Raw genomic sequence first — 15,620 nt, 5'->3', positions numbered from 1 at the left:
TTTTTTTTTTTTTTTTTTTTTTTTGGTACGGGGGATTGAACTCGGGTCCTTGCGCTTGCAAGGCAGGCCACCGAACCGCTGAGCTAAATCCCTGGCCCACTTCTGGAATTTTTTAAAACAGTGTTGCTGAAAGAGATTGTCAGCAAACTGCTTATCACCATGTGACTACAGTTAAGAAGCTGATGCCTAAATATAAACCGGCTACCTACACAGTTTAAGTCCCTCAGCACTTTGGAGGAAGATTTTTTAGAGGAAGGAGGCAGTATATTGACTTGTGTTTTGGTGCACGTTCCATATTGTCTGAGACCACTCTGAGTAGTGCTCTCAAATTTTCTCCTATCTGCCTGCCTTCTTCCCTACCATGTTATGGCACTAAACTTCTCTAACTGTTCACACGTTCAGCTCTGCAGATGGACTGCGGACTTCTTGTGTTCAAGGATTTGGTCTTATTTATTCCACTGAAGCCACTACCATACAATCAGAGCTGGTAGGTGGGGGTGAAGCCCCATGCCTGAGGGCTTCCCAGAGGACATCTTCAGGGCACTTTAGGGGATGAATAAGAACAATTAGATTACAAGACATCTTAGAGAGTCCCACAATAATGCCCTAAGGTGTCCTGAGCAAGTTGTTCCAAGGAAAGTTCAAAAAGTTAAGAACTATTGCCTCTGGATACCACTTAAATCTACCTGGGCAATAGTCTCTAAGAGAGTAAACAGAGGAGCCATGATTTAGCACAGTGGTGCCACAGTCTGCCTCCCAAGCACAAGGTCCTAAGTTTGATCCCTGGTACAAAAGAAGAAAGAGAAAGACACAGCAGGTAGCATTTAGCCCTGTATATACCCTCCTGGGAGAAAACATCAAATCTGCTAAGACTTTTTTTTTAAGAAAAATAAAAGCAGAAAATATTTTCTTAGTCATCCAACCAATTGCCTAGTCTTCATATGCTAGCCGTGTGCATGTGTATGCGTATGTCTGGTGTGTGACCTACTAGGACACCATTCTAAATGCTGATCCTGTCTACCATTTCTCTCCCACAGAATTCTGGGAGTACTCAATTCATTTCAATTTAATAAACATGTTTTGTTTGTCTTCCTTTAACCAGGAGATCTGCTATGAACTCAAAACTCAAAGATAATAATGTGTAGATCCTGCCGTTAGGAACATTTCAGGCTAGCAGATGAAAATTTCATGTTAACACAATATGAAAACTGGTATGAGAAAAGTATGCACAGCATGCTGAGCCTGGGAGAAAGCTGCCTAAGCAGAGTTCTGAATAACAGATAAAAGTGAGCCATGAAAAATGAAGGAAAAGAATTCCAGAAAAGGTAAACATCATGAGCAAACATCCAAGTTCAAGAAAGGGCATGGGTGGTACAGAAGAGCAAGATGTTTCCTACTAATAGAATAAAAGATGGAGGACTATGGACATGAGACAGGAGAGGTAGACAGGCATAGGCAAGGAGGGGCTTTGCCAGCCTCAGGAGGTTCAACAGATCCTGTTGAACATCTAATGGCTGTTCTTAAACCACATAATGGAGTAGTACTCTGGTATAAAGAATGGCAGGTTTGAGACATTTGTAGGAAAATGGAAGCACCTGGAAGATATAACATTGAGTGAAATAAAGCAGACACACGAGTTTAAATACCATATGGTATCTCTCATTTGAGTGAGGCAAAGTACAAAGAAAATAATAAAAGATGGATAGAAGGGGACAAAGAGATGGATCTCATACAATAGGGAAGTGGTCCAAAAGACCAAGGAGAGGGGTGAGGAAGAGAAGGAGAAATAAGCAGAATAAAGATATACCATGTAGAAGAACCTAATAGCGTAAACATTATATACCATAACATGAGCCATGATAAAGAATATCAATAAAAATGAAAAAATGGGATAGAGGATTTGAAGGGGAGGAGAAGAGGGGGAAGGGAAAGGGATCTAAATACATGAAGGAAACAAGCTGTGATATATACAGGTAAACACTCCCCAATATGGCTTTAAACTGCATGAACTGCAAACATACTAATAAAATAAGACTAAATATTTTTTTAAAAAAATAAAGAAGTAGAAGCACACACACAGCCACTAGAACACATCTAAGCAAGAGGGGCAAGGTCACATGTGCCTTTTTCAGTAGATCATTCTGGCAGCTGGGGAACATTAAGAGGCTATTATAGCAATCACAGAAACAGGTAATAAGCAGAGATTGAAACTGAACAGAGGGCAGGATCCAGAAATATTTAGAAGGACTTAGGAGGATCTAGGGACCGACTGGAGGAAGTGAGTGTGACATAGCATGTCAACATGGCTCACAGTCAACATCACTGACTTTGAACAGAACATGGGGCAGCGGGAGGGAGTCTGGGAACGGAGAGGGCTTGGCCACGAGTGGGACAGCTCACGAGTACTACTGAGAACATCTTTGTTTGGGGTTTACTATTAGTACATGCTTGTGTTACACAATGATTGCATTCATTGCATTCATTGTTTTAAAAAACCCATTGTAGTTGGGCTTTTTAAAGGTGATGCAAAAAATGTCCAGGCAGAAGGTTTGTATCTAAAGCTTGAGAACAGCACAGAAGAAATAATTTTGAGAGTAATCACCATATGGTAACCAGAGGTTGCAAATTGCCAGACATGGGCCAAATCCAAAGACAGTTTGACTTCTTCAATGCTGACTCATATAATGTTCAGAAACACCTCTTAATCCATTTTTACATTGCCAATGTGTAAAATATGAGATATTTCCCTTTTCAAAATCCAGATATATGACTCCTCTTGAAAAAGTGGAAGATCTAGCACCATGAAACCCACTTTCTGTATGGCACCTGTTAAGGAACCAAGCAGCTGTCACCTTCTTTTCCCACGGGTTTGCCCTGATTACTGTTCACCTTTTGCTAAGTTCAGGATCAACTGTTACTTAACATCATTGGAGTTAAAAGTAAAATATTCAGCGTACTTCTGTTACCATAAAATTTTAAGAGTAATATACTTACATTAGCTCACTAATCACTGAAGCAGTGGATTCTGCTTTAGACCTCAGTTTAAGAGAATAAATGCCTAAGAATGTATTCAGTTTTTTAAATGAAATAACATTACTACCCTGTCAGTTACCTCTGAATATCAATACTATTAACCACCAGGGGTTGTTCTTTTTGTTATTAATTTTTTGGTACATTTAAGATATATAACAACATTCAACATTGGAAATTTGCACCTTTACATAATCCATCTTGGTTCTTATTTTTTTAGTGAATGTTTGGAGATGAGCAGTCATAAGTACCTGAAAGTATGCATACTTGGAACTTAATAAAACCTGTCAAAAACCATTTACCATATGCAGGTGTGATCAAAAACTATGAGAATGTTTAATTTTTTTAATTTTTAGCGCATATTTGTAATTCATGCAGTTCACGGTCATCTTGAGGAATGGTTACATGCACATATGACAGCTTGTTTTCTTTTTTTTAATCCCCTTCCCTTCCCTCTTCCTCTCCCTTTCTCCTCTGATTCCCCTACCTTACCCATACTTGTTGAAATTATTTGTCTTAACTCATGTTATGGAATATGATGCTTACATTAATTGAGGTTATTACAATCCTGTAAGTGTCACATCTCATTTCCCCTTTCCCTCCTCCTCACCCACTCTTTGTTCCCTTGGACAATTCCCTGTTGCACAAGATCCATCCCCTTGTACCTTTCTATCCATCCTTTATCATTTTCTTTGTATTTTGCCTCACTCAAATGAGAGATACATACAGTATTTAAGCTTGTGTGTCTGATTATTTCACTCAATATTACACTTTCCAGATGCATCTGTTTTCCTACTAATGCCTCGTATTTGCCATTCTTTATACCCAAGTAGTAGTCTAGTATATATAGACACCACCTTTTATTTCTCCATTCATCTGTTGATGGATAAACAGGCTGCTTCCAGGTTTTAGCTATTGTGAATTGTGCTGCTGTAAACATTGGTATGCAAATATCACTGTAGTGTGATGATTTCGTCTCTTTGGGAAAGATACGTAACAGGGGGATAGCTGGGTCATACAGAATTTCTACTTTCTATTCTTTGACAGATCTGCACACTGGTCTCTATAAATAGTTGTACTAGTTTACATTCCCACCAACCATGAAGGCAGGTTCTTTTTTTGCCTCAGCCAGGCCAGCAGTTGTTATTTGATCTCCTAATGGTGGCCATTCTTTCTGGAGTAAGATGGAAACTTAGGGTTGTTTTAATTTGCGTTTCTCTAGTGGCCAGAGACATTGAAAATTTTTTTCTTATATGCACTGACTATTTGTATTTCTTCCTCTGTGAAATTTCTGCTCATTTCTCTAGCCCATTTCTTGACTAGGTCTTTAATTCTAGGTGGTTTAGTTTTTTTTTTTAAGTTCTTTGTATATTCTAGATATTAGCCCTTTGTCTGGGGTTTAGCTGGCAAAGTTTTCTTCCCATTCTGTACCTTCTGGAAGATGAAATGGTAAAACACTTGAAAACATAGGTATAGGAAAGGGTTTTCTAAACAGAACCTCAATCACACATGAAATAGCAGCAAGATTCAACAAATGGGATTATGTCAGATGAAAAAGCATCTGTACAGCAAAAGAATCAATCAGTAGTGGGACTGTTTACATTTTTTAAACTTTTACAGTAAAAGACACATTGTCATTAATCACCCCCGAAATACTTCCCTCATTTCAAACGCATTTATTCCATTATTGTTCTTGGTACCTTTTGAAGCAGTTGTGAATGCCCTCTTTCATGAGTGTCTCTTTGAGGTGTGATCAAACATACATGGGAAGGCAGGGATAAGGGGAAAAAATGAGTACCACGACCTGTCATGTAAAGGTACCAGATCCCAATGATGAATGTAACTGTACTGTATACCTAAAATGTACCAATAAACTCAATGAGAAAAAAAATACAGTGAATGACACTGCCAAGTGCCATCCAATAAAAAGGCAAGCTCATAAAAACATTATGGTGTGTCCTCATCCCGCCTTATTCTTTGGATCTAGCATTGTGTGACTTATTACGCTTCCCCTAAATCAAATAACAATGCAAAGTAAATGTTTTGAACACATTTAGGACATTGAGGCAGCCACACACAGCACAACTACAGATCCTTAGAAAAGATGATTTACAGAACTTCTTGAGAAAGTGGTAAGGATGGTGGGTTCATTGGACTTGAAGTGGAAGGGAATATTTTGAGCAGGATTAGTGACAGTGTGTCTTTTCCTACCATCAATATCTTTAATTTAAACATTCACCATATTTTTCAATAGATCACATACTTTGATCAACTTCTACATATTCAAATAAAGCTTCAGTCTTTAGAATATAGCGAGAGATGAACAACATAAAACCCCACACTGACAACAATGGCTTTAGAGCTGGAAATACTTGGTACCCCATATTTCCTTTCCATTTTACCTTGGGGAAATGAAAGTATTACTCATGAGGCATGATCAAAAAATACAGTCAGTGTTAAAGTTGCTTCTGATAGATTACAGTAAAAGATACACTGCCACTAATCCTCTCAAAATATCTCCCCTCGTTTCAAACACACACATCTCACCACCTCCTGAAGCAGCTCTAGAAGTGTTATTTTGTTAATGTCTTTGGTTGCACGGCCATAGCTGCCTCAGTATCCTGAATCCATTTGAAACATTGAGCTCATGTGATCATTCTGACTTTGGGAAAGAGCCAGAGGTCGTCCCATGGCAGCCTCTGTGAATAAGGTGGATAAGGACACACCGCCATGTTTTTGACAGAAACTGTGGTAAATGACTGACACACAAGAGGTGGTCAAAACACATATGATGCTTGATGGCCTTTTCATTTGCAAAAGATGTACCAGATGGAGGGAGGGTGGAGGAAGAGGATGGACAGGGAAGTAAAAAGAATTAAGATGTAGCCAGGCATGGTGGCACATACCTGTAATCCCAACACTCGGGAGGCTGAGGCAGGAGGATTGCTGTGAGTTCGAGACCAGCCTGGGCTATACAGTGAGTTCCAGGTCAGCCTCAACTACATAGTGAGACCCTGTCTCAAAAAACCCCCCAAAAAATTATTAAAAAAAGAATTAAGATGTGTTATATACATGTAACAATTCCCTATAATGAACATAATTACCATGTACTGCAAGCATGTACTAATAAAAATTTTAAAGGTTAAAAAATGAGGAATGTTTATATTTAAATTTATTACAGTAAAAAATATATTCCCATTAATAACCTTCAAAATACTCTTTCTTGTTTTGAACATACTTGTTCCATTATCCTTGATATGTGTCTTTTACTATTTTGTTTGGTTTTTTAAAATAAATTTTAACACTTACTTTATTTTTTGATCACCCCTTATAATTTGATTTGTTTTTGCATTTAACTGGGGATTATCTAATAAGTCAAGCCTAACTGTACCTTTAAACTTTCTTATCGAATACTTGAGACAACAGAAAATCTGCATATGTTAAAATCCATGTTGCTGCAAAAACCCACATTAGTCAAACTGACCAATTTGTTTCATTTTCATTTAATTTTCTTTTACCTCATTTCCAGAGGAGTTTGTAAAAGGTTCAAAAGAAGATCCATGGGAATGGAAAACAAAGGCAGATGCTGGACTCTCCTACTTCCTGGTACTGTAAAATCTGTTGGCAATTTTGGTGGTGGCAAAAAGGTTCAAATGGTTCTCCAGGAACAAGAAGAAGACTTCCTGTCACAACTATATCTTAAGACTTTCCCTACTGAAATCACCTTGGCATGTATTGATCTTACCTTTTCCCTTCATTCTAACAGTATGTAGTGATTTACAAAACTTACCCATAGTGGTCACCTAGGAAGAAATTTATTTGGAAAACTTATCAAAGATTGTAGTGTTTGAAGTTATGTGTTTATAAGCCATTGCCTACAACCAACCACCAGCCAACCCAATCCAGCCGTACATTTTGCTTTCTCTTGGTACAGAGCAGCAGAAAAAGAAGAACAATCCAAACACATAGTACAAAGAAGGAAATCATAAAAGATGGGAGCAGAAACCAGTGAACTTGAAACTAAATAGGCAATAAAAAGTAACAAAGAATCATAGAGCAGGTTCTCTGAAAGACTAAACAAAATAGACAAACTGTTAGCCAATTTAAAAGAAGTGGGAGGGAAGGAAGGAAGGAAGGCCCAAATCAATGCAATTAGAAATGAAAAAAAGTGAAATCACAGAGGACACTGATAAAATCCAAAAAACTATCAACAACTACCTCACAAACCTATATACCAATAAATTTAAAAATTCAAAAGAAATATATTCCTAGTTACATATGAATTACCAACTAAGCAAAATGCAGGTTGAGAGGAATTCACTGCTGAATTCTACAAGAACTACAGGGAAGATCTAACACCAATATTCCTCAAGCTCTTTAATAAAATTGAAAGGAAGGGAGTACTCTAAAATTATACCTAGAAATTAGCATTACCCTGATTCCAAAACCAAAAAAGGACCCAACCAAAAAAGAGAACTATAAGCCAGTCTCTTTAAGTAATGTAGATGCAAAAATCCTCAACAACTTTCTGGCAAACAGAATGTAACAAATCATGCAAAAGATCATACATCTTGACCGAGCAGGATTCATCCCAGATATGCACAGATGGTTCAACATGTAAATCAATAGATGTAATACATCACAGAAACAGAAACAAGAACAAAAAATCACATGATCATCTCAACAAATGCAGAAAGAGTTCTTGATAAAAATGCAAGGTTTATTCAGGATAAAAAAAATCTTGAAGAAAAGTACAGGAGGACCTTATCTCAATCTGATAAAAGTCATTTATGGCAAAACTTACTGCCAATATCATGTCAAATGGGGAAAAGTTTAAAGCTTTTCCTCTAAAAGCAGAAACAAGATATAGATTTCTACTATCACTATTCTTGTTCAATGTAGCACTTGAAATATCAGCCAGAGTTATCAGGAAAGAAAAAGAAATAAAAGAGATACATATAGGAAAGGAAGAGGTCAAATTATGATAATTTGCAGATGACATGATTGCCTACATGGAAGGCCCAAAAATTTCCACCGAAAACAAAAAATTAGGAAAAAATACTGTTCACAACAGCACCAAGAAGAATTAATTATATCTAGTGTTCCTAGTCAAGTCAAATCTCTTTATAACACTGAGCTGCCTAAGTAATAAAAAATATTACATAGCACATACACATTGAACAGCAAGAGCATAAATTCACGTAAAGAAGTTCAGAAATAATGGAGACATTTAGCCTGAAAGCTCACTAAACTCATCTGCAAGTACCTGTGCTTTTAGTAATCCTTGCAAGTAAGGATTACAGGGTGAAAGCAGTCCTGGCTCTGAGGTTAGCTCCTGGCTTTTTCCAGTCACACCATGTTTTCATGCCCTCTACCACAAAGACTTCTGGCTGTTTCAGGATCCTTTCACTTCTGCTTTCTAGAACACCACTGCCCAACCACAGCTGTTGATGGCTAAGTTTCGCCCTCTCCTGGGATAAGTGATTCAACCAAAGGCTTGGTAATACCTTGCTGATATGGTCAAGGGGAAATAACTGAGACAAAATATCAGAGAAAATCCACTTAAAAGGAGGAAACATTTATTTTGGCTCAAGGTTGCAGATGTTTTATTCCATGCTCAGTTGCTTCCACTGATTCGGAATCTGTTGTAAGTAGTGCCCCATGATTGGGAGCACAAATGCGGCAAGCTACTCACCTCACGGAATCTGGGAACCAAAAAGAAAAAAGGGGGCGGACACAAAAGTCCCCATATCCCAAACTGAAGGGCACATCTTCAGTGACTTCCTTCCACTAGGCCTCACCTCCCAAAAGTGCTATGGGGTAGCAACCAGGCCCTTAGCACACAGGGCTTTGAGTACACCTCATATTCAACTGTAACAGAACCCTAACTTTTTTGTAGTCAGTTACTTTTTGCATCTCCCTTGAGCCTTTTATTTCCTGCCCGGTGTTGCTTTCTGTCTCCACTTGGATTGCCCCGTGCTGCTCTGCCTTACAACATCAATACAGCTCATACAATACACACTCCTTTCAAAATTTATTTCATTTTTCTGATGATGACGAACAGGTCATGATAAAACATCTTTACCAACCTAGAAATCTCCTTCACTGATAGAAAAATCGAAATATCTGAAAAAGAAAATTCAACTCCTCTCAAATAGTGCTGAAATCAAAGATAGCATAAATACTCCTGCCGTGGTCTCAGAACATTGATTTTTATATATACTACTGACACCAGTTAGACTAACTGGTGACTTTAAAAAAATCACTCATCTCAGATCTTCAGCTTCATTCTTGCTTTGGTTTCTTGTGCATAGAAAAAGACACTTTCAGTGACATTTGACAGAGGCGCAAGAAGCCATGCATGTCACTGCAGATGTGTTCCTGACAATGAAAAGACAATGACCAGCCATTTGTGAACCACACTTCACTCAAGGTTATCTGAAGAAGGAAGGATCTTAACACAATACAAGAAATGGATGCTGTGATTCATTTGGAATTGTTTTGTTTGTTTGTTTGTTGAGACAGGGTCTTACTATGTAGTCCAGGCTAGTTTTGAACTCACTATATAGCCCAGGCTGACCTTAAACACACTTTAATCCTCTTGCCTCATCCTCCTGAGTGCTGACATTATAGGTCTATGCCACCACACCCACCTTTCATGTACAATTCTTAACAAAATAGCTTTCTATGTAAACAAAACTCTCTTCTTCTACAAGAAATAATAAAATATAAATAATACTGTGCATGGGGCTGGGGGTTTAGCTCAGTGGTGCCATACCTGCCTTGCAAGAGCAAGGTCCTGAGTTCAATCCCTGGTACCAGGAAAAAAAAAAAGAGAAAGAAAGAAAATAACAGTAGTACTATGAATTACTCATTCTAATAAAGCTAAAAAAGCACCCACTAAATATTAGAACAGTTTATTCTGTTGCTGTCCTTCCAAAACACACTAGCAACTGTGAGGCTAGCAATTTTGTCACTCAAATTCATATTTTTTTTCAGAATTTAGAAAGAAGGGATCTTTTTCTTTTCTTTTCTTTTCTTTCTTTCTTTTTTTTTGTACCAGGAATTGAACTCGGGTCTTTGTGCTTGCAAGACAGGTGGCAGAACCACTAAGCTAAATCTCCGGCCCCTCTTTCATTTTTATTAATGCATGTTTGTCACACGTAATGATTATGTGCATCATGGGGAACTGGTACACGTGCATAACACATTTCAATTCTTTTTTTCACCCCTTTTTCCATTCTTTTCCCTCTCTCTCCATCTCTTGGTCCCTTTCCTTTTACAAAAAATCTATCTCCCTCAAATCCATTATAATTACAGGGAAAAAAATAAAATGTGGTTGTATTAGACAGCATATTTACATGTCTGTTCAATCTAGTAATTGCTATAACACTAGTCCTATTATGAAAAATCAAAATGTAAAGTTATTCCATTGTTTTTAACACTTTTCAATGAACATATTAATTTTATTATACATTTTTTTAAAATAAATAAAATATATATCCAGTCTGCGTGATTCATCCTTGATTGACATCCTGTTAACAAGGCAGGGAAGCAACAGGTGAGTGTTTAGAAATTTCTGTAACGGAAATGAACATCATGCCTAACAGATTGGGTGGCCACACCAGATAGTATCTAAGGAAACAATCCCAGGCAGCCAGGGGGAGATAAACTGCCCACGTTTATTTTGGAACAGAAAAATTTCTGCTGCATTTTACCTTAACTCAAAACTTAATTCCTACTTGTGAAAAAAAAATTATAAACTAGAAAAGACTACTTTGACAACAACAGTAATTATTACAAGTCACCATAAATTCAATGTAAACCCACAATTTTGTTCACCTTAAATTCCATGGTTTTCATAATTTTCTTTCTGGATGTCCTTGGAATGAGGGAAAAATAAATATAGTAAGATACATTCTCTTCTAATTTTTCAAACTAATTCCCTGACTTGGGGCTAAATACTGGTTTTCAGAATTATGCACTGTTGAGACATGGGAATGCTGCGTAGACAGGCAAACTCCCTTGCCTTGTCTTCATCTGGTTCACCTGTAAGAAGTTATAGAAAAGGCGGGGCAGACAACCACATTCTTCTGAAATCTGTTCACCACCATTTCTTTCCACCACTGAGTGCATATTCAAATATATATGAGGGTCACAAAAACAAAGACTTACATTTGCTATCGAAGAAAATATTCAAAGGATCATGCAAAACGAGTAAAGAAAAATGCAGCTCTCCTTTTAGGCCATTATTACTGTGAATAATTATAGCACAGCAAATACTCATCTAGCATTCCGTCTTGACCATTTTCCTCCCTGCATTAAACTATTTAAATGAATACTGTCTCTGGCATAATTTTTTAAACTTTGACTCAGAGAGCAATGCATTTGACAGCTCTTAACCTTCATGTGCCATCACTGCACAATCGAGACCTTAGATGGGCAGGACACCTCCTGCTTACTTATTTTCTTTACTGTGATCATGCCGCTGCTCCATAAGAAAATGTCACCTTCCATTGCATTAGCACAGTAATAACCTTTTCTTGCATTCCTGGTGAAGGTAAATCATGATAAATAATGTCAACCTTAATTTTCTGGTACTTTACACTAAGTCACAGAGAAATCATTTATAAAATTCTTTGCCCCACGTCCTGCTGGCATAGGAATTTTGAGAGCTGATACAGGCTTCACAAAGCAACTAGAGTTCACCCCTCCAACTTACATCAGTAGAAACTGAGGCACAAACAGAGCAAATGAAGTATCTCAGATCACCCACATCAGTAGTTGCAGGTGCAGGCATGTACGCTGCTAGGGTAGAGCCCTTCACTTCCCACTATTCTTTTTTTAAAATTAAATTTATTCATTCATTTTAGGCATAGAATACAATGACATTCATCACTGGAGATTTGTATCTTTACATAATCTATCTTGATTTTTATTTTTCCCACTTCCTCTGCCCTCCCTTCAACCCCTCCACCCTCCCTATTTATAAAAACTATTTTTCCATTTTTTTCGTTTTCTCATATTAACTCTATTTCCCTTCCCTTTGCCCTACACCTCCCACTTCCCCTTCCCCTTTGCACCTTTTCTTCCTATTCACATTATCTATTATACATTTTCATTCTTATTTACACTTTCAGTTTCTCACACCAGAGAAACGATTTGGTATTTACACATATGTGTCCTGTTTATTTCACTTAAGAGAATCACCTCAATATGCATCCATTTTGCTGTACATCCTCTAATTTCTCATACTTTATGGCTGAGTAGTACTCCATTTTATTAAAAACCCACATTTTCTTATCCAGTTTCCAGTTGGCAATTGGCGTGTTTCCATGTTTTAGCTATTACAAACTGTGCTGCTATAAACATGGGTGCACATATATCGCTTTGTTATGATTCTTTTAATTCTTTTGGGAAGATACCCAACAGGGGAATAGCTGGGTTAAATGGGACCTTTAGTCCTCATTCTTTGAGGTATCTCCATACTGATTTCCACAGTGGTTGCTCCAGTCTACACTCGCATCAGCAGTGGAGAAGGATTACTTTCTCCCCACAACCTTGCCAGCATATTTTATTAGTCCACTTCATGATAGCAGCCATTCTTTCTGGAGTGAGGTGGAATCTCAATATTGTTTTCATCTGCATCTCTTGAATGACCAGTGATATTGAACAATTTTTCATATGTTTATTTGCTATTTCTACTTCTTTGAGAAATGTCTGTTCATTTCAGATGACCATTTTTGCATTGGGTCTTTAAATTTAGGAGGTCTGATTTTTTTGAGTTCTTTATATTTTCTAGATAGTAGACCTTTGTCAGAAGAACAGCTGATAAAAATTTTTCCCACACTGTGGGTTGTCTCTTCACACTGTTGGGGGTTTCTCTTGCTGTGCAGAAGCTTTTTAATAAAAAAAAAACTTGTTGATTCTTTGTGCCAGTTCATGTGTGACTTAGGTTTTGTTCATGAAATCTTTTCCTACACCAATGTCTTCAAGAGTTCTACCTAACCTGTCTTCCAGCCAGTTTAGTGTTTCTGTTTTAATATTTAGATCTTTGATCCACTTCTATTTTAATTTAGTGCATAGACTTCCCACCATTCTTATTTTGTTTTCTTTTGATTTTTACCACAGAAAGCTTTTATTTATTTCTTCAAATTAACCAAATTTTTCTACTTTTGCAGAAAACAAATTCCAGAAATTTCCCCAATAATACTTCAAAATAAATATATCAAATTTGGTTTTTATTATAAAAAGTGTAAAGACCAATACTCAGGTGATTATATACATATGATACATATGATATATGTGATATATGTGATATATTGCAATGCACATATATATATATGTGAGTAATTATTGACCTTCAAATTCCGGAAAAGATTGCCAAGTTAGGTCCTTATATTTGTCTTTTTTGCCAGCACTACACCAACCCCATCTGAGAAATGCTTTCTCCACTGCTATCTCTGACACCAATTACTTACCCAGGATCAAGATGTCTGGCAAGGCCTCTTGCTTTGTTGGCAGCATTCCTTTTTGCCTTTGATTTTCTATCATTAGATTCACTCCATATAGAGAAATTTTTTTTGCACTATCTTTTTTTTTTCTTACCAGATGTTTGGGAATTAAGAAACCCTTCAATGAATTCTAAATGATCTAAGTTTCCTTCACGTTCTCAAGTATCATACATATCTGTAAATCTCTTCCACCTTCCCATTCACTTCAAGTTACTGGAAGTCTCTACCACAAATTCTTTGTTGCTTTGACTTTTTACTCTTGCCATTCTATTTGTCTCTCTCTCTCTCTCTCTCTCTCATCTGTCTGTCTGTCTGTCTGTCTGTCTCTCTCTCTCTCGCTCTCTCTCATGTGTAGTGTAGTGTACTATACTGTAGTTTAGTTTTATTGGAGGCCATATTTTTTGCAGGATCGCACAGCTATCATTCTCTACCTCTGATGTGCTCTAGGTGCAAGGTCTGCATTATCTCCCCCACCTGTACTTATCTGGTTTACGACATAATGGAATAAAACTGATCTAATGATTAAACAAAGGCCAGAGTGTATTGAATAACTTCAGATGCTCAGAACTTTCAGTGTTAAAAATTCAAATCCCCAGCTCCAGACACTCATAAAACATTTCAGTTTCTAAGTGTGTCCTGAAAGAGAATTTTCTCTCCTTTACCCACAAAGCTAATTGTAGAAACCCGAACAGGAGCCCTCATACTTTGATTGGCTGACATACAGCACAAGTTTAATGCTCCGTCTCAAAGAGTGTCTGAAGTGAAAGTGAGCTCTGATTCAAAAACAATGGGACCCTATAAATTGGGACGAAGGTGTTTGAGAGGCTGACAAGGCAGAGGGCACTGAGCTCCTAGCCTATATTCTAATGAGATTATTTTGTCAGAGGAAGAGATTTCCACACCCACAATGTTGGAGGCATTTCCATCTTCATCCTCTGTGGTGTTGGCCTCTCCGACTGTACCTGAGAAAACTAATCCTGTGTTGACTAAGCATGATAAAGCTGACTCCTCAGGAACCTTCTCACCACCCACTTTTGCCTCTAGGCCTATGAGCAGGTTCAAACCACAGAAGGCTCCGAAAGGTGAGGTACACAGTGTGACTCATAAGGGAGTCCACTATTCCTCCCAAAGAACTTTTTGAATTTTTTAACTCTTTTATGCAGAGGCCTGCTGAATAAGTGTGGGAATTGATATTATGGGTGTCAGATAATGCTGGCAAAAGCACACACCTGGATCAGGCCAAGTTCATCGATACAGGTCCATTAAGTAGAGATTCTGAAATTAATGTCACAGTTCACGGAATAAAAAAGACATTCATAGTTTATTTGGCTGGTTGGCGGAAGTAGGGGTCAAAGATGGTCCACTGTGAATGACTTAAGGATGCCTAATATTTCTTGGTTTACTGTTCATGAAGCAATTCAAAGGCTCAGAGAAATGGGAATGATGAGCAGACTTGTCATGTTAAATCTGACCCTCAACACTGCAATAACCTCAACAATGTACCCTGAATTAACCCCTTAAGAAATAGATGCACAAGGGAAACACTAGCATCCCTGAAGAGCCGTATCACTGCTTTTCTCTGTATTCCAGTCCTTACAGTGGGGACCACAGTGACTCAACTGGGAATTTTAAGTGCAGTGGTTTTAAATGGATTCCAAAGTAGCAGGGATAGGCAGCAAATGCAATCAACATAGACCAGGTGGGTATACTTACCGTAATGGACAGCAGAACAGAATCGTAGCATGCCATGTTCCAGAACGGTGGAGGCCTAGAGAATTTGCTCCTCAGGACTGGGTTCATAGTGCTCAGCAATCCAGGCATTCAATCCTCAAAGCCAAGAGGGAAACCTGACTACTGCTCCAGTCGGCAGCAGACCTCGGCATCATCAACACCGTGCTGGTATTAGGCATATTCAAAATGCAAGAGTTACATGGTCAGGAAGGCTTCTACCAAGATTTCAGAGGACCTGGGAGATCAAGCAGTGTGCCCCTAAAAAGGCCCCAGAAAGGACACACAGTGAAGCTGTGCAAAGCCTAAAATGCAGAGGAGACCCCAGAAGGTTGGAGAAGCCAGGAA

The 15,620-nt window shown here is 38.0% G+C and overlaps 1 long non-coding RNA gene across 1 annotated transcript in view; it reads right to left on the bottom strand.

Moving 5' to 3' along the window:
- The window catches only part of LOC104850319, a 20,615-nt gene extending 5,284 nt beyond the window's left edge, over positions 1-15,331 (bottom strand). The window contains exon 1 of the long non-coding RNA XR_776933.1: positions 15,258-15,331. This is a non-coding gene — a long non-coding RNA (uncharacterized LOC104850319). The remainder of the gene's footprint in view (positions 1-15,257) is intronic.
- Positions 15,332-15,620: the final 289 nt, after the last annotated feature.

This window comes from Fukomys damarensis, unplaced genomic scaffold, assembly GCF_012274545.1.
Source record: "Fukomys damarensis isolate Sample0158 unplaced genomic scaffold, DMR_v1.0_HiC HiC_scaffold_14, whole genome shotgun sequence".
In the NCBI taxonomy this organism is placed as follows: Eukaryota; Metazoa; Chordata; class Mammalia; order Rodentia; family Bathyergidae; genus Fukomys; species Fukomys damarensis.
Note: the sequence above shows the minus strand (reverse complement) of the source record. Positions and strands in the feature narration are given on the sequence as shown.